At 37.8% G+C, this 22,555-nt stretch overlaps 1 protein-coding gene across 4 annotated transcripts in view; it reads right to left on the reverse strand.

The window, feature by feature from the left end:
- The window catches only part of LOC134540206 (uncharacterized), a 316,176-nt gene that overhangs the window by 178,495 nt on the left and 115,126 nt on the right, over window positions 1-22,555 (reverse strand). The window contains exon 1 of one of the 4 annotated variants that reach the window (XM_063382790.1): window positions 1,919-2,087. The exons of the other annotated variants lie outside the window; for them this stretch is intronic. The gene's annotated coding sequence lies outside the window, so the exon portion shown is untranslated. Of the gene's footprint in view, window positions 1-1,918; window positions 2,088-22,555 lie in introns of those variants that run through there. 4 annotated transcript variants of the gene reach the window in all.

The following is a 22,555-nucleotide window of genomic DNA, read 5'->3' on the forward strand; positions in this document are numbered from 1 at the left end:
GATGTAAAAATGTCGATTTTTTTTTATTGAAAAAGTGATTGAATCAAATATCCTCTAATAATGGGAGGTATTTGTAATAAGGTTAAATCATTTAATAATTCTAGGAATATCTCTAACCATAGTAAATGAAAGTTTCAGTGTAAACGATGGCATAAACTTTGTTAAAATAATTTATGTGCGAGTTTAAGATTTTTTTTTTAATTTTCTACCACGTGAAACGAAAAGGAGGTAAGTGTAATTTCATCAAGGTAAAATATTTCTTCGAACACTCTGAAACAGAAGTTTTAATATCACATTTTTAATCTATACTAAAAAAAGGCATATGCATAACTATTCCAAAATATCAACATTCTTAAACAGTTATGTTATGAAATAAATATTGCATGCATCTGACATTTTATTCTGTCTATTTATTCAGTAAAAGTGTTTGGAATTAATTATATAACTAGAGACCGGAAAAATTCGCGAATTCATTTCGCGATAGACTAAAATACAAATCGTTATACCTCAGTGCTGCCTCTGCTATTGGCTCACAACTCACCTGGATGACTGGGCCAGTGAGAAACACCCAACCAAAGCTTTATCGAATCACAGGCTGCTACGCTGGAACGTCTCACAAGACAGCAGCCAATGAGTGAGTGGCATTTGACCGAGTGTACGTAGAACTATGGAGTTAATCCTACAGGTCATTGAATCTGCGAATTTTTCCTGTCCCTATATATAACTCTTTTATAATGGTAAGATTTAAGCAATACTCAGAAATTATGCGAGCGAAGTCGCGGGTTATTAGTAGAGACCGGAAAAATTCGCGAATTCATTTCGCGATAGGCTAAAATACAAATCGTTATACCTCAGTGCTGCCTCTGCTATTGGCTCACAACTCACCTGGATGACTCTGGGCCAATGAGTAACACCCAAGCAAAGCTTTATCGAATCACAGACTGGAACGTCTCACAAGACAGCAGTCAATGAGTGGGTGGCATTTGTCCGAGTGTACGTAGAACTATGGAGTTCATCCTACAGTTCATTGAACCCGCGAATTTTTCCGGTCCCTAGTTATTAGCTATGTAGTTAGGCTATATAGTACAAACAAAATAAAACACTGCTCCGAAGCAAGTGAATATAGGGCCGCATCAGTGGATGCGATTGCCGCACATCCAGAAATCTCGAGCTTCGTGGATGCATGAAAGGATGCATAAGCATACCTTGTGAGGATTCGGAAGCAACGCAAAAATGACCGTGTCCACTACGATGCACTCTTAGTGCAACGCTAGTTTACTGTTAGGAAACAGCCCAAAATGTGTTTCATACTGACTGAATACAGCACATGCATATTCGCTTACACATACGTTTTCAAACATTATGAACACGTAAAAATTCTTCTTAAGCCGTTCTACAATAGCACGCAGACGGAGATAAGACCCGTATACGGATTAACTCGCCCGGACACGTTTTCCGTGCGACCAATATAAGCCGAGTACTTGGCCGCGGTGTCAGCCATGTTTTGTTTATGTTCTACATACGTTGAAAATTAATTCAAATACAAGAATATCTAGTGTTCTATTATTACGTCGTCGTTTGTTATTTTTATTATTTATGTAAATTCTGCCTGTGCTATGGGTTCGAAGTATTGTATATATATATATTTTTCAAACTAAATTAATAATTCGAAACCTTGAAATGCTATTTCATTGGCTGCCATTCGTTACGTTTCCGCGCAATTGTGGAAGCAGCAGACGAGATAGTGTAATGTTCCGGGAGATCCGTCTCCGTTTACGTGCAGTTTTAGAACGGGCCTTACTGCTCTTATATCCATCTTCATAAAGCTGACAACTTCTAGGATATTACTAGTAGCAAGAATGACGCCGCTTCCTGAACACCCTACACGCAGAAGCCGTGTTCCTTACACGGCACTTACCCGATTATCACGAACAATTACATTTTGTTGCGCGCACGTACCCCGCGCCCGGGGGTTTTGTTTCCAACCGTCGTCGTCGTCGTCGGCGTCGCGAAACACGTTCGTACCGCGCAAAACACGCGGAGCAGGCCTGCCAACCGCCGCGCCGCGCGCGCCTGGGCAGGATTGCCAACCGCGGCGACAACACCAGGGGGGGGGGGGGGGGAGAGAGAGGAAAAACAGCGCGCGCACACTGTGTGCGACGAGACACCAGCTGCTGCTTTGCACCGCCAGCTTTTGTCGGGTCTCTTGTCGCGCTGCCGTGTTGGTAATTGCGTGACAGAGCCGAGAGTCACGTACGACAACCGTCTGGCTTGACACGTGTCAGCTGTGGCCAAGGAAGTCAAGGAGGCGGGGGTAGTCGGCTTGCGTCATCTTTGTCATGTTAATAATTGAAGTAAAAAATGAAGAGAAAGACCAACTTGCCATGTATTTTTTTCGTGAAAAGTTTTCCAGACCAGCTGTGTGTTAGAACTACGTAGCATTGTCTGTGTTTCGTGAGGCTGGGTTTATTTCAAGTGCATGTCTACTGTCATCCAGTGCCGAAGCAAAGGCGACCTGAATGCTGCAGGCCAAATAGGGCAATGGGTAGGGCCATGCATATTTCGCGAAAATTGATTCCCAGACTACATGAAAGTTAAAACGCTGTAGCGTCGTCTGTGTTTCGTGATCGGGCGAGTTTCTTACAGGTACGTGTCGACTGTTACAACACCAATCACAGTAATTAAGCGCGGAAGCAAACACGTGCTGAGCGGCTCGTTCAAATAAGGGAACGAATTCTCTCGCAGATGGCAGCCAATCACAAGGAAGAAGCCTCTGGTGCGGGTATACCTTGTTGCAATCTAATAGGCGTACAGGTTTTTTTCGCAAAAAAATGCCTGCCCCTAGCAATGGCTTCTCTTGCAGACGGCCGACAATCACAAAAAAACAATCGCTAGCGGCGACATGCCCTTTTGCAGTCTAACGAGCAGTCAGATTTTTTTTTTGTCGCGAACAATACATGCCCCTATGGTTTTATTGGCAATTTTTTGTGGTTATAATAAAGTTTTAATGCTAATTCCTGTCTGATTTGTTGTTGTTACGTTGGATTATAACAATACTGACTACGTTACAATAATTTTGCTATTCTGCGTAGTGAGTTATTCTCAAGCTTCTTGCTGGAATCAGGACAGCGCGGCAGATGCTGTGCATGGGAGTGAATTAATTTCTAACCAATCACGTTTGACACATCTGTGACGTCAGCGCGACGTTACTGTAAAGAGCATCGGAACTTACTTTTTTTCTCTCGAAATATGATTGGGCTGGTGGATTAAAAGTTCCTCACTACACAACTAAGGCGACGACATCATCTTGGCGGCCATATTGAAAATCCGTAATTATCGTCCAAATACATTTTAAAAAATTCCAAGAAAATCATTTTAAAAAAAAACCTCATAATAATACTAATTGATTTGTTCCATTCCAGTCCTTAGTCCGATAAAATGCAGCACAGAGTTAGTTAAATTTACTCATTATTAGAGACCAGCAAAATTCGCGGTTTCAATGGCCTTCAGGATAGACTGCATATACCCCTGTACACTCGGGCAACTAACGCAAGTTCATTGGCTGCTGACTTGTAAGTCGTCTCAGCTGGTTTGTCTGTGATTCGATCCTTCTTTGGTTGAAGGTTTATAACTGGTTGAGATTCGTCCAGATGAACAGTAAGCCAATAGCAAAATTATCTATGAGGTATATGTGTTTGAATTCTAGCCTATCACCGAATGAATACGCGAATTTTGCAGGTCTCTACTCATTATACAACAGTCTAGGTATAAAGGTGGAAACATTTTCTGTCGAACACGTTTCGAAAATGTCAGAAATGTCTCTTACTAAGTCCTACACTTCCTGTAATTATTATAACATATAATAAACTGCTCTTCCTTTTTGGAGCCGCATTTACGGGAGAAGGATTTAAACGACTTTAGTTAAAAAATTCTTCATTTAACTATTAATCTGAATTAGTTACGATCATATGCATTTATATTTGAAAAAACATAATTTTAATTACAGATTAATAAGATAAGCCCGTCTTTTATAAAATATTATTTGTAGTTATTTTATTTAAGATGTGTTTTTTCTGATTATACTGTTTATTATAAGAAACTCAATAACAAACAAAAAAGATAACTATGCAAGTCACAGGGGGGAAAAGCCCAAATTCAGTCTTTACCAAAAAAATAAACACATAGCCACAACAGAAAATTTTGTGAAAGGAATAATTACTCAAACAATTATTGCAGCACAGACTGTCACACTAGGCTAATAATGACGTGACATTAGCAACAAGTACAGTAAATAAAAACAATAAAACGACCTTCGTCAGTACAAGAACAAAAAGACGAACCCAACGAATAATCTGTAGAGACCGGAAAAATTCGCGGATTCATTTCACGACAGCCTGAAATTCAAATAGTTATACCTCAGTGCTGCCTCTGCTATTGGCTCACAACTCACCTGGACGACTCTGGGCCAGTGAGAAACACTCAACCGAAGCTGTATCGAATCACAGGCCGCTACGTTGGGACACCTCCACAAGACAGCAGCCAATGAGGGAGTGACATTTGACCGAGTGTACGTACAACTATAAAGTTAATCCTAGAGGTCATTGAACCCGCGAATTTTTCCTGTCCCTAATAATCTGTGTCTGAGGATGGCAACAGATCTCAGTTCCCAAAACGATGCAACTGTTGTCTAAAATAGCCTAATGTGTTCCTCTGTGCTGTTGTCATAGTGGTGTCCAGAATATATGTTTTATCACATCAATGAGTTCGCCTGTGTAGTCGGTGTGTTGTACATTTCATCTATTTAGTAGCTTAGTTGACTTCTTTTGTTTGTCGTTGTGTTGTCCGATGTCATTTTTGTGTTTATTTACTGTTATCGTTGCTATTTTCTCGTTTTCGTAGCCATCTGCGTTCGTCTGTGCTATAATAATGTTTTGAATAATTTCTTCCTCCGAATTTTCTGTTCTATTTTTAATTTTCTGATATCGCCTGATTTTGGCTTGTTTGTTGTGTGTTTGCATACGTACTTGGTTAACTTTGTTTCTGTCATCTAGGTTTCTTATGACATGCAGTGTCATTAGCAATGGTTATGACTAATACAAAATCTTAAATAAATCTTACTCATTGTAAAAACCATTCAAAGAAAATGAAATTAATATTATTATTATTATTATTATTATTATTATTATTATTATTATTATTATTATACAATGTGAAACCCTCGACCAGGGAAGTGTCAGATCACAGACTACCAAGTTGATATGTCCCACAAATCAGCAGCCAATGAGCACGTTACATTTTCCCGAGTTCATATAGGATTGTGGAGTCTATCCTCAGGGTCACCTAAACAGCGAATTTTTTCAGGTGTCTAGCGATGATTCATCATCTCGGGCGATTATGAATAAATAAGGGACCAGGCATGAGAAAAGATTTTCCACGGGAAGTGGAGAAAATGGCGAAAAAAAGGGGGGTGGGAAGGGAAGAAAGATTAAGCCTGATTTGCAGTATATCGTGCAATTAAGCATGATTTCCCGTACATGACCAAATTAATGGTGTCAATTAATTCACTAGCAGGAAATTCGTCACGCGATTTCGTAATGCGTCTGGAGACCAGAGTTAAACAATAAATAAATAAATAAAAGTTTTGTCCCATCCAGCTCGTTCTCGGCCGAGAAACGTTATCTCTGGCCGGTGGAAGTAATGGAATTAAGGAAGGGATAGGAGGAAGGGGGGGGGGGATGTTCGGAAAATTGCCCAACAGCCAGTTGATTCATGGCGGGCGCAAACTTGTCAACCCGTTGAAAACCCGTGGAGGAATTTGTGTTGCGGCCCGGGATATATTTCAGACGCCGTGGTCTTATCTCGCGCTCTCGCTCTGTCGCGTCCCGTGACGTAGCTGTTATTCACTCCCTTCTTCTTCTTCTTCTTCTTCTTCTTCTTCCTGCACGTGGACACACGTGCCCCACGTGCAAGCGAGAAGGCCGGACGCGCGTGCAGCGGACATGGCAGATCCTCCCGGACACGAGACGGGAATGGAAAGAAAAGACGAGTTGATTTACACGGTCTATTTGTCAACGGAAGTTTATTCTTTTTTGGACTTCGGGGTCTCTCTGTGTGGGGACTCTCAACCTTGAAGTAACCGGGTCTTTCCCCCCCCCCCCCTCATCCCTGCCCTTTTTTTGTGGGGGGGGGGGGGGGGGGGGGAGCGATGCCTCCTGCCCACCATTTCCGAACGGACGCGTCACGCCGGCCAAATAAATCACGCAGATAAACTTCACTTGGTTTCCTAAACCCCCCCCCTCCTCCTCCCCCCTTCTTTTTTCTTTTTTTACCAAAAAACTTTGCCCCCCCCCCCCTTCCACTTTTCAAACTCTCCACAAGCCGGCCAAACACTAACTCAAATTGATGACTTCGCGGGTTTATTTTTACTTCGTCCCGGAATGCCTGATCTTTCGACCAACTGCGCTAGAGCCAATTATAGAAGAGGACATTTATTATCGAGAAATGCCTTCTTTGAGAAATAAAAAATAAAAATAAAAGGTTCGTGCTATTAAGCGTGCATAATTTAGATGAACGTCTACCGTGCGTACATACAAACCAGACAAGTTCGTTAGTAAAGTATTTTTTTTTTCTTTTACGTCCCATTCAAATAACACATTTTATAATGATAGTCACAGAAATCTACTTCCCATGCACCGTAGAAAATGAGCACGATGCCTTTTTTTTTTTTGCACACAAAGGTTAAAATTTGACTCTGCAGTATTACGTATTTTTAACATCTGATGATTTGTAGACTTTTTTTCCCCTTCAGATATTACTTCAGAACCAAACGAAATAACAAACAAAAAAGTTTAACAATCACCTAGCAATGAAATAGATTTGTCTAATAAAAGCTATTTATTTAACTAAGTCTAATCCTTTCTTCTCCTACTGGCATTTCTATATGCCACGACACCTGCGTGATCGAAGTTCTTCAGGCATTTCCATCAAATCCACTGAAACTTTTGAGACGTGAGCGTTATTTTCAGACGCAGGGCTGCCAAATAAGAGTGCAATCCGCCGAAACTCTCTGAACATGGCGTCGCGAACGGTCTTGAGAGAGGTTGTGCAGGTTCGTTTGGAAATACAAAATTTTCGCATATTCCATGCAGACAATTATTTTTAACAAAAGATATTTTACCACGTAGCCTATTATTAGCTTTATTCATAAAAAAATTCCTTTGTCTACACCTGTGGTCCAATTTTTCCCCGTTAACGAACTCAACCGACATTTTCATAGTTGTGTTTTATGTGGAAAAAAAACTGGTTGTCTGTAAAGTCGGTTTACGGACGATAGTTTAACGTGAAAACGTCATAACAAAACATTGATGAAATGATTGCATACTTTTATGAATAAAATTGGATCATTTTTATTGAATTATCACTATTTTGTATTAACCAATCAGCAGATGTAATTTGCACGAGTGCATAGAGGATCATGGAGTCTATCCTTTAGGGATTTTAATCCGCAAATTTTACAGGTCTCTATTTATTAGACGTTGTCACGTCAAAAAAAAATCGTAACACAAAGAAGTTATCTCATAAAAAAGACTAAACTAAGAAAATAGCTCACATTTAAATTACGGCAAAAATTTATAATTAATTAGTTGATTTTTCAATATGAGCTCTTAAAATATACACATATAATATTTTTAAAAAATAGATAAACAAGAACAAAAACCTTAATTTACAAAAAAATAAACCACGCAATATTACTTTAAAAACTAAAAACTATTCACAATTTAATCATACATATTAAGTTAGTTATCACCAAAAATTTACATGCCAACAACACACACAAACAGTAAACAAAATAGTAATTTAAGTTGCTTAAAAGTAATAATAATAATAATAATAAAAGCATTGCATTCACCACCCATTTGTCGTGTCCATAAGAAGGTGATATATTAATAACATTTTTAACTTTCGTTGATTTTGGGGTCTAGGAACCATGAAACGAGAAAATATATGCAGGACATTTCCGGAAGGCGCCTCCATTGTAACGCCTGCAATACATAGGTTGTCTTTCTTCGAAATCTACCTAATATACCGAGGGTACGTGTTTCACTCGCCGGTGAAGTATTTATTCGTGGAAAGAGACTGCTGGCGGCCCCTCTGTCGCTACATTGTTTACCAATCACGTCACCCGCACGAGGAGACGAGAAAGAGGCACTAATGCCCTTTGGTTGTGGGGAGAAGCCTAAGATTCACTGGCCTCCGATCTGGTCTTCGGACATAATACCTGTAAAATGGCCCGTCTACAATAGCAATGTCCTAAACTGTGTCCGAAGGACACTCGTCGCTGATTGGTCCACGTGACCCTCTGACGTCATGCGTCAAGTGGGCGAAGGTCCGAACCTACCTGGTCCGAAGACATTCGCCAATTTGAACTTTTTGTCCCAACCTGTGTACTTCGGACACAGAAAAAGAACAGAACACTCACGATATTTGAATTTCCGGTTCCCGTTTGAAAACGTGGTGTTTGTTTTTGTTAAATATCTGAATAAATATATAATATTGAACTAACACAACTTTCGTAAGTTCAATCTCAAACTACAAAGCATCAAAACAATAAACAAAAAACATTTGGTTTGGCACATTTACTGCGCTCTGGTGACAACTTTAGAAATCAATACATTCGGACATCGGACATCGCAATTGTGGACAGGGCAGTTTTCGGTGAGACAATGTGACGTCACTCACATTCGGATAAGGACACGGACCACGCACAGGTTCAGACTATTGTAGACGGGCTCTAATTCGCCGCTCGCACGTCTAACATCGCTGTCGAAATGACGGTGACAAAGGATTACATCCAGTGCTGAATGCAAACTACGAAAGCTGAACCTAGCGTCTGTTACACTGTTAATGCATGCCCATTGCAACCCGCAGGCATGAGCCCAGGATTTTCCCTGTACTTATCTTTGCGGGTTTTACCTGGGTCCAACTTACATTAGTTTTATCTATATTTAAAATTGGGGAGTTAGTAATGGCTTCAGTAGCTGCCATGGCTAATCCCCGGAATGACCAGGTGTATAGGCTTCGGCCTGAGACGCACCTAGGTCCCTCCCTAACCCGGACGAATACACTTAGTTTTAATTAATTTAAAAAAAATTAGGGGAAAAAACATTGTGCGATTTTATAGAGTGTTTTAAATTAGGCTAAACCTAAGCCCAACTAACCTTTCTATAAAGTTAGCGTTATTTAATACGTGTAAACACCTAACCTCACAGGGAAAAGGTGAAAGGGTGAACAAAGAATCCATTTTTGTGAATATTTGAAAATTTTTTAAAACAATTTTGAAGTATTATTTAAGTAAACACACCTTACCTAACCCTCTTTACATTTTCGTTGCATTATATAGACGTGCGAAAAATATCCTTTTCGAGAGAGAGAAAGAGAGAGAGAGAACTAATATATTGTGAGAGGTTTACTTTTGTAATATTAACCTAACCTGCATTTTACATTTACAAACGGAAAAGAGGGGGGGGGGGGGAAATTGGTAAATATATGAGTAGGGACCGGAAAAATTCGCGGGTTCAATGACCTCCAGGATGAACTCCATAGTTCTACGTACACTCCGGTCAAATGCCACCCACTCATTGGCTGCTGTCTTGTAAGACGTCCCAACATAGCAGCCTGCGATTCATTAAAGCTTTGGTCGGGTGTTTCTCATTGGCCCAGATTCATCCAGGTGAGTTGTGAGTCAATAACAGAGGCAGCACTGAGGTATAACTAGAGACCGGAAAAATTCGCGGATTCATTTCGTGATATGCTGAAATGCAATTAAATGTACCTTTGTGCAACTTTTGCTATTGGTTCACTGTTAACCTGGAGGAGTGCGGGGCCAATTATAGGCCCTCAGTCAAAGCAGTATCGAATCACGAGTCTCCCAATTGAGACGCCTCACGAGTCAGTAGCCAATGAACAGGTGACGTTTGCCCGAGTGTGCACAGGATCGTGGAGTCTATCCTGGAGGTCATTGAATACGCGAATTTTTCCAGTCCCCAGGTATAACTAGGGACCGGAAAAATCCGCGTTTTCAATGACCTCTAGGATAGACTCCATGATCCTCTATGTACTTGTGCAGATTACACCTGCTGATTGGCTACTAACTCGTGACACGTGTTGACTGGGAAGCTTGTGATTCGATACTTTTTCTGCCGAACGTTTTTCATTGGTCCAGAGTCCTTAAGATAAACTGTGGCCCAATCACTGAAGCAGCAAGAAAGGCAAATGTATTTGGATTCTATCCTATCGCGAAATGAAACCGCGAATTTTTCGGGTCTCTAGGTATAACTATTTGTGTTTTAGCCTATCGCGAAATGAATTCGCGAGTTTTTCCGGTCTCTCTCTCTCTCTCTCTCTCTCTCTCTCTCTCTCTCTCTCTATATATATATATATATATATATATATATACATACATGAGAAGATGCACGAACTCGGACGACTCGGGGCGAGTGAATACGAGGCCTCTCTGCTTGGTATGCATCGTGCGATTGCAGCGCTCCATTCCGACACGGGAACATCAGTAAACAAACACTTGGAGCGACTGGCGGCTGGCGTCAAAGGTGCCGTCCAACTCCTCCGGAAACTGGTAGCCCGCTGTTCGTTTAGGAGCGCGTGCTCAGACTCTGGCGGGCGCGCGCTCGTACGAGACACGGATACCAACTGACACCTCGTGGGGTGATCCTAACAAAAAAAAATTTGGTTGTCTGTAAAGTCGGTTTACGGACGATAGTTTAACGGTGAAAACGTCATACCAAAACATTGATGAAAAATGATCGCATACTTTTATGAATAAAATTGAATAATTTTTTATTGAATTATCACTATTTTGTATGGATACAAAGAAGGAGTGAAATTAAATCTACAATTTAATTGATAAATTTACTTTCATTTGCACTCATTAATTCAAATATGTTTATTACTTTAACGAACAGATTATTTTTAACTATAACTTTTATACATGTTTGCTATTTAACTTCTTCCGATCTGTGTTATTCTGTTAAGGATAGGACGATGATAGGAAAAGTAGAAAACGAATGGGAGTGTTTCAAGCTTAATGTGCCTTGAAAAAGTCAAATCGATGGTTGTTCCAATCGAGTGGAAGAGAGATAGATGCGGCACAAGCGTACAATGAGCGTAACGGGACACAGCGTAACGGGGCATGTGCGTTACGGGACACTTTTTCGTGCGTGCAGCCGGCGTTCATCGATTTATTAGATGTCACGTCAAAAAAAATCCCTTTCGGCAAAGCCTGCGGTCGTAGGTAGATTTCGAAGTACCTGTTTCACCTGGAAATGTATTGGAAACTTCTGCATACTTCTGGGACATTTTTATAACCTAACGTTCATAACACCCTATCCTATAAATGTACTTCAATATCACATTCCATGCAGTAAAAATATTTTGAATGTTTTCAACTCAATGCATACAGCATTTAATAGCTTGAATTTCGAATAATGCCTACTAAGGTGGTTATGCAATCATTTTTGACCTAACACTTTTCCGTTCTTTGCACTAATGCGTGGTCGTATAAAAATTATCTTTGGACAAAGGTTTAAGATATTATTAAGATGGTTAAAAATAAATTCTAACAAATTTGTTACTAAGAAAGGTTTTTTTAAAATATCAACCCCTGTTTTTATGGCAATAGTTCATTTCGTGATAAATTGTTTCAGCCAAAGTTTTAGATAAAGTTAGGAGTTTTACATTATATTATAACGAATTTGATAATATATCTAGTAAAAGTAATTATTTTTTTCTTTTCAGTAATGGTTTGTTATATTTAATTTACCTTAAACAAAAGTATTTAACAAATTTTTCAAATGTTAAACAAAATTGAACATTGATTTGATAGAGTACACTGTAGGGAAGTTTTATTAATTTTTTTAGTTAACCCTGGTTTATAAAATCCCTTGCAGTTATGGTTTGTATTATGAAAAAAATTGTTTCTGACAAACGTTTTTTGATAAAAAATATAAGATATACAAACTATTTGAATGGATTCGATGGTGTGCCTACGAAAGGCATTATTTTTTTTTGTTGTTCTCAAACCCTTGTTTTTTCACCCCTTGCAGTTATGGTTGGACGTATCAAAAATTTATTTGGACCAATGTTTATGGTATTACTTATACAATTATACGTTCAATTGGATGTGTTACTAGACATATTATGGGAGTTGTATAGATTTTTTTTAAGAAAAAAACTTCCTCATTTCTACCCCTTTGGTCGGATATTGCCCATTAACTCGGGATTTTCCACTACTAGATTTTATGAATCAGTTTGGAAGTGATTTGTGAAAAATTACGGCATTTATCGTGTGCATAAAAATGTGATATATATGTATAAACCTTTTGAGTTACCTAATGGTTTTGGGGTCAATGGACCATGAAACGAAAAATTTTATAAAAAATTTCCGGAATTCGCACCATGGTAACGGCTACAACAGGTAGTGTTTCTTCTAAATCTACCTTAAAAAAAAAAAAAAAGGGTGAGTGGACCCCAAGCGCGTTAGAAATGAAACTTATAAGTTGTGTTTTTCCAAGTTATGACCGTTATAAATCACGACAGTTCTAAGTTATGTCTATTTTTTCCCCGTGAATTTTAAGTTAAGACTGTTCTCGCTTGGTTGTGTTTCTTAAGATGCAGCTCTTCTAAGTTATTCTATTATAAATTACAATGTTTCTAAGTTGCGTGTTTCTAAGATATTATCGATTCTTATTTATGACAGTTTTGATTTTCGGGATTATAAGTTATGACTGTTCTAAGCTGTGGCCTAAGTTACGATCGTTCTAAATCGTTTTTTCGAGAATTATAATCTATGACTTTTCTAATTTGTGTGTTTCTACGTTGTGGAAGTTCCAAGGTGTGTGTTTCTAAGTTATGATCGACCTAAATGTGGATTGGTTTCGAGAATTGTTGATGACTTGAAGGAGGGCGTGAGGCAGGCATTGTAAGGGTTACTCCAGCGATGCTGCGCACAGAACGTGGCGCCGAATTATTTAGTGTTCGGAGAATGACGGGATGCAAAACAGATGTTGTGGACAGTTAAAGACAAAACTGGTTTGTATGTATTGGTGGTAATGTGTATTGGTCCAACATATTCACCATTTAACATGTTAGAAGGGAAGGGGGGGTAATGGGTAGAGACCGGAAAAATTCGCGGTTTCAATGACCTCCAGGATCGACTCCAATATCCTCTACACACTCGGGCAAATGCCAACTGTTCATTGGCTGCTGACTTGTGAGTCGTCTCGGCTGGGTGCCCTGTGATTCGACACTTCTATGAATGTGGGTCTCTAATTGGCCCTCAGTCCTCCAGATCAACAGTGGACCAATGACAGAAGCAGCACTAAGGTATAATTATTTGAATTTTAGCATGACACGGAAATGAACCCGCGAATTTTTTTCAGGTCTCTTAGTAATGGGACTTTGTGCCCACCGTGTAAGTTGTGAATGTTGCGAGCAGTGTGTGGACTCGGTCGCCAGTTCCCGTGTCTCCTCCGGGGTCGTACAACCCTGGAGCAGTCCTTGGCCGGCGCATGAGAAGGGTTGTGTGGGGGGGGGGGGGGGGACCTCTACTCAACTGGCGCGCAGGGGCCATTACCTCCGGACAATGCGCGCTTTTGTTTCCGCCGAGGATGCAGCGGGCCCGAAAGAAACGTTTCAACAGACAGGCGATCTTTCCCGATCGTCGATGCACGTCTTGGTGTACGTGTGTGTGTATAAAAAAAAGAAAAGAAGACCATAAAGAGATTTTCCCCCTGCTCACAGATGGAGATCATTGCCCTTGGTGAGATAGTCACCTGGTTACTGCAAGTCATCCGCTTTCTGCACGCTCCAAGAAACATCCCCACCCCATTCCTTCCCCTCCCTCACTCACTCCCTCCATCCCTCCCCTCCATTCTGAACACGACCACAGTCTTCGTATCCGTAGGTTTAACAGCGTTCAGGTGGCTAAGTTTTTTTTTTAAATCTTGTTTCATTATTTTTCATCTCGATCTCATTTCTGAGATATGAAACTTGTCAGTAACTTTACACATACGTAAAAAAAAAAAAACATACATTACACATACATGACTTTCATAAACGTGTCCCAACGAAGTTTAAGACTATTTAAAATGTTATATACTTAATAATAGTTGGATATAAAGTTCTGGTATAATTTGTTTGTTTTTTTGCCTCAATGAATCTCTTAAAAAACCACTATTTCGTGGCTTTTGATACCAAGTTATCAAATTTTATGGAAAGCAAGAAATTTATTCTCTGAACCGCTATTCGTTTGCGTAACTTTCTTTCTTAATTGCAGTTTTTCAAACAAATCCCCTTATTCTTGCTATATATAAATATATATGTATATATGTAGCCAGTTTGACAATACCTGCATCTAGTAATATATATATAATATATATGTAGCCAGTTTGACAATACCTGCATCTAGTAATATATATCTTATATATAAAATTCTCGTGTCACAGTTTTCGTTGCCATACTCCTCCGAAACGGCTTGACCGATTTTGATGAAATTTTTTGTGCTTATCCGGTATCTATGAGAATCGGCCAACATCTATTTTTCATCCCCCTAAATGTTAGGGGTAGTCCACCCCTATTTTTTTTTTATTTCCAGTTTTTGGTAGGAAATCACCATGGCAACGGCTGTAGCATTGTTGATGCTTCATTCGTCTCCATGGCAACGACTATTTCATTGTTAGTGCAGTCCTCATCACCGTTGAAATTTTGCGGGTACTTTAAATATCAACAATTGCCCTTTTTTTTTCAAGTATATATATTTTACAGACTTGAAACTTCACAGTAATGTTCCTTATGTTACGCAGGATGACATTTTCCGAAAATTAGATCCCATGGGTGGTTAAAACCAGGAAACAGTGGGTACTTTGTCTGCATGAGAACAGGATTTTCAATTGTTCATGCCTTCTGCGTCTCCATGGCAACGGGCATCGCGCGGCAGTGGCGTACCCACAAGGAGGGGCATGTATAATAAGCGGCGCAAGAGTGATCTGCCTGTAGACTGCCGTAGCGAAGTACGGGTACATCAGTTTTATGTTGCGTGCACGAGTCGGGAAACCATCGGTACATTATACAGCATTGTAATAAATTTTCACGGAATTTTTTATTATTTACCATTACTGTAAATGGGAGATGTGGCATAATTCTTTTTCCATTAGTATAGCCGTGCGAAGCCGGGTCGGGCAGCTAGTATATACTAGATAATGCCCGGCATGCGTTGCAATGCCTCAATCAATTTTTTTTTGTAATTTTTTAAACGTATACTAAGCATCTCTCTTTATCTCTCTAACTCTCTATCTCTCTATGTATATCTCTATAACTCTCTCTATCTTTCTATTTATATCTCTATCTCTCTATATATCTTTCTAGCGGACCTGACAGACATTGTCCTGCCCAAATGTACTTTTTGTGAGATATGCGGATATGGCGGTAAGTATTTCTACGCTGGACATTTTGTATCTTCTCATTATACATACCCCTCCACTTGGGCACGCCACTGCCGTTAAGCCTGCCCCACACGACACCCATTTCCTTAGCAGTTTTCATGTAATTTTTATGCTAGCGCGCCTGCTCCCGTGTGGGTAACATTTCAGCACCCTTCCAAGGGGTCTGGCTCTGGGTATAAAAGTTTTCATAACCGAAGTCTTAGCCAAAACCGTAATAGAACGTGTTCTATTTTTCTGCTATACCCACGAGCTGGAGCCGTCAAGATGGCGGACCCACGTGTTGCAATATAACCCCGTATATAGTCTGTATTGTCAACATTAAGGGACGTAACAAATGTAATGGTATGCCAAATGAAACTTTATAATAGTAAAACTACTATGGAATATATTTGTTAAGCTGAAATTGCCACAGAAAGAAGTAATCGGAAATTTTAAAATACATTATGAAAATACGTTGCAGTTTATATTACCCATTATCTCCAATCACGTTCGTAGAAGTTGCGGTAGCGTAGTGGCGAATAAATGCAAATGTATATATGAAGGGTTGTATAATGTCTATAAACTATGGAAAAAGAGCACAATGTGCTGGCGTTCCACTATGTAAACCTATGTAAATACCAATGTACGCAAACATCGCAATAAAAAGCTTTTGAATTTGAATTTGAATGGCAGTGAAAGAAGGGTGATTTTGAATGTGGTTCGAATCCTCATCAGTCCAATCTTTTTTTAGTTTTTTTTAAATAACAGATATTTAAATTGTACATACTGTGCTTTCTGCAAATATAAATTATTAGAATTAATTTATGATATAATATTAACTACATTTAGGTGTCTCAGTCCATTGATTTTATTCATAGTACTACGTACCTAGATTTATTTTTACTTTTAAAAAAGTAAAGTAAAATCACATGTTCACAAATAATTTAAACCAAAAGTTATTTTATAATTAAAACGCCAACGTTTATTAAGAAACGAGTGTCCATAAATTAATAATGAATAAACTGATACTTCATAGCGACACACCTGTGAGGGTAAAAAAAACATGCAAAATGTTTTTCTTCACCGAAGATTTAAATTTATTACGTGGTATGTGCGTGTTTATTTGTCTCACTGGGTTACAAAAAATATTAGTTACAATTCCTCTAATTATGTAGTTAAATATATAAGTAATCAATAAATCTTATATATAACATATATGAATCGGTAGCATTTTTTACTATTACAATGAAATTAGCTTGATTAACTGTATAATTAAATTAATATTAGAATTTAAACCGTATATAAACTAAATTTAGTAAACCTAATGTCCCTTGTATCATTTAAATTTATATATTTTTAGATTTTGAAATTAACCTACAACTTAAAAATATATTTGTAATTCCAAAATTGCTCTTAATTTGTTTTTAAATACTAAACCAATTTTGTTATTTATTTGCAAATGAAAAATATAAGATAAAATATCAAATAATATTTCCGCAAGTTACATAATTTTTAACACAAACAGGTATAACTTTCACTTTTTTTTCAGTATTTTGATAAGTTGATTACGACAGGTTTATCCTCCCCTGATATGTTTGCTTTGGTCGGCAACTGCGTTGGCTGGTTTTCTGTTAGCATTCTAGGTATCGTGTGTATGGAGTTAAGAAATCTTTCTGCGGTTCTGCTATACAAATTTTTATGAAAATTATTATACCCATGGGTATAACAGAAGTTATAGCAGAAACTGGGCATCGTGTGGGGTGGGCTTTACCAAAAACCTTTCTCATGGTTACGCAGAAGGCAACAACAATGCAAAAGCCCGTTGCCATGGAGGCTAATTATCAACAATGCTTAGTTTTTTTTGCTTTTATAGCGTGTTTTTTTAGTTTTTCTTAACTCAGAATCGAGATAAAATATCCAATTGTGAATCTAAACCATCCTCGAATCCCCGCGAACTCACACACAAAATTTCATCAAAATCGCGTACAAACAGACAGACAGAAAAAGTACTGTTTTATTATAGTAAGATAGATTATTCTTACATGTTCGCATCCATGCAGTATATGAAAAATCAGCATGCATAGCCCCACACCTATAACTATACGTATCTGCTGCCCACGACTTTTTCCGCATGGAATTTTGTATTACCTTGCACCATTTAGAAATTTAAACATTATAACATAACAGTTGATACAGTTGTAGTAGTTTTCTTATGTTCACAAATGATAATTTTTCTCACCTCTATTTCAGTCTTTGCAATAAAAATATGTTACTACCTAAATTTTGAGTAAATATGTTTCTACTTTCAAATGTAATGACGGGAAGACACTTCATAAAATGTCTTTGTAAACCACATTTACTGTTTTTTCCGTCTTGAGCTAGAATGTAAAGATTATCTGTATTACTGACCCGCGAGCAAGCTACATACATTTCAGAGAGAGAGAGAGAGTGAGAGAAAGACACCTATTGAATGTCTATCTAACTAATTTTTTTATGAGAGCATATTTTCATTAAATAAATCATGAAATCATTCAACGATAAAAGCTGTTTATTTAATTAAGCGGACGGGTTCGCTCCAAGGAGAACATTGACGCGGCGAGACCTCGTGGACATAGAGAAATGACACACACACTATTTGTGTGGCTATGAAACATGATTTTTTTCTGCAATTTAAATTGTAATATACAAAAAGGGTATTGAAAATTGAAACAAATATGGCAACACCATAAACTGTCAGGATCTTTATTTTTTTCTTACTCTCTACGTAGTTCCTTACAATAGCAAAACTTAATGGCTTCTAATAATGCGTTGCAATTTTTGCTTTTAAAGCGTGTTTTTTTAGTTTTTCTTAACTCAGAATCGAGATAAAATATCCAATTTTGAATCTAACCCATCCTCACTATTTGTGTGGCTATGAAACATGATTTTTTTTCTGCAATTTAAATTGTAATATACAAAAAGGGTATTGAAAATTGAAACAAATATGGCGACACTATAAACTGTCAGGATCTTTATTTTTTTCTTACTCTCTACTTAGTTCCTTTCAATAGCAAAACATAATGGCTTCTAATAATGCGTTGAAATTTTTGCTTTTAAAGCGTGTTTTTTTTTTTTAGTTTTTCTTAACTCAGAATCGAGATAAAATATCCAATTGTGAATCTAAACCATCCTCGAATCCCCGTGAACTCACACACAAAATTTCATCAAAATCGGTCCAGCCGTCTAGGAGGAGTTCAGTGACATACACACGCACACAAGAAATATATATAAAGATATATATATATATATATATATATATATGCAGGTATTGTCAAACTGGCTACATTTATAGCCGGATGGAGCAAAGTTCGGTTTTTACTGACCAATATTTTTTTACTCAAAAGATATCTTACTGCAATGCAAATAAAATAACATTACATACTTTAAAATCAGCATTTTGACGAAGTCTGTTGAGAGAAGTGGAACTACTTAGACCATGCATCACTTAAATATGAATACTAATTCTCGCTGATGGTTTATTTGAATTCCTATTCAAAACTTTGAACTTCAATATAAATTCTCAGTACACATCTGACGTTAGTCCGGAAGTTAATTAGGTTTTCCGGATCGCTGCCTGCAGCGGTATCGAAAAGTCACCGTAACTGGCTACAAGCTGATCAAGACAAGTAGGGGCATGCTACAGTCCAGGCACGTGACCGAAGCAAAGCTCTAGGCAAAAAGAGTTTGAGGAAAGGAAAGCCGGGCACGTGGTCGAATCCGAACACTAGGCAAAACGGGCATGTGGCAGCTAGGCACGAAGCAGGCGGGCATGAGGCAAGCAAGGCACAAGGGAACCTGGTTTCGAAGCAGGCCGGTCACATAGTCCAAGTCAGGCACGAGGCAAGCAAGGCATGAGCAGAGACCGGAAAAATTAGCGGATTCCTTTCGAGACAGGCTGGAATCCAAACTCGTTTAGCTTAATGCTGCGTCAGTGATTGGACCGCAATTTGCCTGAAGGACTCTGAGCCAATGGCAAACACTCAACAAAAGAAGTATCGAATCATAAGAATCGCAGTAAACAGGTGTCCCGAGTCGGTATCAAATGACCAGGTGATAGTTGCCCGAGTACATAGAGAATCGTGGAGTCTATCCTAGTGGTCACTGAAACCGCGAATTTTTCCAGTCCCTAGGCATGAGGCAAGCTTCTAGAAGCCAAGCAATTTAAAGCAATGGCTGCGATATAGATTTTTTTAGTTGTCTAATAAGTATTAACTGTAAGTTTTAAAATTTATTAAAGTTAATAAGTAGCTTCTACCAGACATTTGTAACTAGAACATCATCATCTAAAAATCTAACGATGTTCTTAAATTCTTGTGAGACCTGTACATGACTAAAATATCTAGGGGCAGGTGTTTTTAGTCCACTAGATTGCAATAAGGTATGTCCACGCCTGCGGTTCATTCCTTGTAATTGGTGGCCGTCTGCAAGAGAAGTCATCCCTTTATTTCGGTCGGACCGTTCAGTACGCACTGAACTGCTGTGATTCGTGGGACAAAAGTAGACACGTGTCTGAAAGAAACCAAACCAATCACGAAATGCTGACGATGTGTCGGTGTCTTTAATTTTAAAACTGTGTTATTTTTAGTCAGTGTAATTAATTTCCTTGTGGTTAAAAGGGTTATGTTCCATTCCAGGTAATTATTTTATATTTGCGTTCCAAACGGTTAAACTTGCCGTCTTCTCCAAACGGCTGAAATTTCACAAAATGAAAACAAAATAGTATATCGCATTTTTTTTCCATGATCGTCTGGCAAAGTTGCATTTGAAACGTTTTCGTGTAGTATGGACAAGGAGAATGAAATTGAAAGTAAAACTGAAAATTTTTAGGTTTAGGCTTGATTTCTTTCAAAAAAAAATATTTAATTTTACCTGGCCTTTTAAAATCCTCAGAATTTGTACGGTTTTAAAAGACTAAAAAAATTAATTATTCTGAAATAATTTAAATCGTACCTCGCTGTAGACACCAGCATTGCCTTTAAACCCAAAAATGTTCAGTAATTTATTAAATTTGGTTATCCTTATCCATACTGCACAAAACTGTTAAAGATACAACTTTGCCAGCTAATTATGCAAATAAGTATGCATTATATATATATATTCATTTTGGTTAAGTTCGGCCACTCAAAAAGTTTACAAGTTTAATCGTGCTAAATTTAAATATATAATAGTGATCTGGAACGGGACATAAGTATACACGGTAAAAATGAAACAAGATAATCAAATAAATAATTCATTAGACTTTCTTACGATCACAAACACGACGAAGGAGGGGAAAAAAATTACTCCGTTGTCTTCCAAGTATACCGTTATTTGGTCGTTCCTGGAGCGCCGAGGTATATCGATAGTCTCGTCCACGATGAATCGATCGAAATAACTTTTAGTCGAAGAGGGAACGTGATGCATAAAAGCAGCTGAAAAGTTCTTATCGATTGAGTACCGTCTTCCCGTCACATAAAAATTTAAATTTGCAAAGTGGCTGCTGCCACACCTTTAGCGATAATGTGTTGATTCTTTCCTTCCTCCTCCCCTATCGCTTTAATCAGCGCGAATTTTTCTCGAGTGTGTATCCATGTATTTCCCTTTTTATGCATGAATAAACCATGTTTATGCTTATTTTTTTCTCAATAATGTGTAGGTTTCATACTTTGTATGAATTTATTTTAACTTCCAACGTTTCGGACTTAAACATTCAAAGTTTTCCAATTAGTTTTCTTTGCTATACAGTATTTTGTGCATCGTAAAACGTTTTTTTTTATATTTCAACTTGTAATTACTTTTCTTGCAGATTCTAAAAATTAAATGGATTCGTATGTGGTATACGCTTCTTATTTAAAGGAAAACAATAATTTTCCGTATTTATTAATTAATCCATTTCATTAAATCCATTGCGGTTGATTTTTACAATTTTATAAAACTATTGCATTGTGAAAGTTATTATATTATTTAAATACTCATCTTATATTACAATCTAGCGTAGTCAAAGGAAAAAACACTAAAATTATTTTACAAAAAATTAATACAAAATAATGTTAGTGAAAAGTAAGTTTTAATTGAATTTAAAAGAACAGTTCACATCAAAGTAACTAAACTAAACATATATAATCATTTAATTTAAAAAAATAAATTTTTGTAATGTAGGCTCTAAAAGTTTTTATAATTTCTTACTGTAAAACAATACACCCTAATATAAAAGTACAAAAAGTATGACCAACAAAGAAAACTAATATAACGAACAATGTATTATATTAGGAAATAATAAATAACTATTTATCATTACGCTGTTAGTTTAAAACGTTTAGCTCATCACAAATCAGTGAAAAGAACAACGCACATGATTGCCATTATTCGTGTTATATAAATGAATAATAATACTATCATTCATGCAGTAAATATTAAAAATAAAATATATGAAAATTAAAATTATTTATAAATTATTCCTGATATTATTGAGATAATAGTTGTTTGTAAAATTAGTATTCTTGTATATATATAGGATGATCAATATTATATATATAGGATGATCAATATTATATTTATTATTATTTTTACGCAAAGGGTAGTTAATGAAAATTAGTTTTTGGGGATTATTGATAGCGTGGGGGCATGCAGATTTCGCAAAAAGATTTCGAGACTAGATGAAAGCATCGTCTGTGTTTCGTGATTGGGTGAGTTTTTCCCAGGCACATATTGAGTGTAACGACACCAATCACAGTAATTCAGTGCGGAAACAAACGCGTCCTGAGTGGCTCGGTGAAACAAGGCGACGACCTCTGTTGCAGACGGCCGCCAATCACAAGGAAGAAACCACAGGTGCGGGTATACCTTGTTGCAGTCTAACAAGTGTTCAGATATTTTCGCGAAAAATGCCTGCCCCTATTGTTAGGGATTACACAATCACTAATTTTATTTCTGAAACATCCTACTGGGGCGTCTATTAATTACGTGAGGTGTTTAGGGGGTAAAGGGGGCTGAGCCGAAAATCTCACCCAATCTCACGTGGGGGAGATGGATGGTTCTAGGAA

Source organism: Bacillus rossius, chromosome 16 (assembly GCF_032445375.1).
Source record: "Bacillus rossius redtenbacheri isolate Brsri chromosome 16, Brsri_v3, whole genome shotgun sequence".
NCBI lineage: Eukaryota > Metazoa > Arthropoda > Insecta > Phasmatodea > Bacillidae > Bacillus > Bacillus rossius.